Source organism: Jatropha curcas, chromosome 6 (genome assembly GCF_041381405.1).
Source record: "Jatropha curcas cultivar XTBG-Jc1 chromosome 6, XTBG_Jcur_1.0, whole genome shotgun sequence".
Lineage (NCBI taxonomy): Eukaryota > Viridiplantae > Streptophyta > Magnoliopsida > Malpighiales > Euphorbiaceae > Jatropha > Jatropha curcas.
In genome coordinates, this window is record NC_143156.1 from 12,482,019 (window position 1) to 12,483,752 (window position 1,734).

The following is a 1,734-nucleotide window of genomic DNA, read 5'->3' on the forward strand; positions in this document are numbered from 1 at the left end:
ACAATATAGTGGTTGCAATTAGGAATTGACTCTAAAAAGCCTACTTTTCTAAATAAAATTGGTTAGAAAAAGCTGATGGAAAATTATTAATCGTCCGTATGTGTTTAATTGCTTTCTTTTTCCTTTCATAGGATTTTTGCATTCATTCGCATTTCTCTCTTCTCACCTCATTCTACCCATACTACCCTTCGGTACTGGTGTTAAGTTTGACGGTGGATCTAGCCTAGACCATGCGATTTAGGTGCATCCATCCGAGAATTAACATTACTACCAACCGCAAGCCTAGTACCTCAAAGGTGCGTCAAAAGGAGTAGGCCCAACAAAGCCCGAATCTTGTTTACGGAACCCAGACTTTGTTAAGCCCAATAAGACCAAAGCCAATGCATATAGTTAAAAGCCTTAGTTACTTCCTCTAAGGTGTACCCGATTCTATTTGCTGTTGTTATACCGCATTCATTTCCGAGAATTAATATCGTCAATCTCAAAACCACCTGTTGGTTGTCGAGATTAGACCAATTCTTAGGAAACAGATGTCGAAATTTTATACCAACGGAATTCGTGTGTGGGAGAAATAAGGTTGGAAGGCATGCATTTCCCAACTCCCGTTCCCCTGTTTGATATAAACTGTACATATGTTGTGACATTCATGCACCATGTAACATTTTTCTTTTCAGCCATGCATTAATAAGAGCTAATGTTCGGCATGGGCGTTTGACCTTGATTTTGAGACTGGATTTCAAATTCGTTTCGAATAATACTATGCAATCACTTATTGTGAGTCGATACCCGAAAGAAAAGGGAGGTATAAGGGGGTTGCGATTCCTTTGTATTTTTACGTTTCTCGCATTATTTGAAAGTAAGTGAGAGATTAGAAAATTTGTGACAGAATAAAATGAAAATCCTGCTTGGGGCCATATGTTCCAAGGCAAAAAGTAAGGATGCAAAAAAAAATACGCAATAGCAAAATAATAAAATCCCGCTCAGAAATTCTTTCATTCCGAGGCAAAAGTTAGGGATTTGAGAGAAAATAGTCAATCGTAAATCCAAAAGGAACGGTCGACGACAGATAACACCCGAAATGTTTAAGTACAAAATAAGTTATTTTCATATTATTCACACCGAATTTTTGGTCCAGTCGTCGAAATCGAGATCTTATTTCCATGCTGGCTTTAGCACATTAGAAATGCATTTCTCATCCTATGTGCTTTCATTTTTGCATGTATACATGCAAGACCCTCTTTAACTCAGAAATTTTTTGTCAGAATTGATCCTTCCCGGGAAACCGCTTCGAGAGTTTGGCACCGACATCCTGGTCAGCGTCTACTCAGAACATCCCCAATCCTCGAGTTCATCCCGGTCAGTTCAGTAAACTATTCAAGTTCATCAGATTCAGAGCCCGACTCAGATTCAGTAGAAATGGCGAACGACATAGGGGGTGAGCCCGGATTTTCACAAGCTCAGATAAGGACCATTGCCCAGATTGTGGCCGCTGTTCTTGCCCAAGATAGGGCCCAAAATCAAACTACTCCCCCTTCTAGCAGCCAACCTATGGTGGAAGAGAGGCAAACTCCAGATCCTGTGTCGGATAATCAGACTTCCATGGGAAATACTACCCCTGTCGAGAATGATGTGCTCAAGCAACTTGCCGAGCTGAAGGAAAGATTTGATAAAATGGCTGCAATGAAGGAAAAAGACCCAACCACCAACTTTCACATAACCGAGTATGTTTTGCAC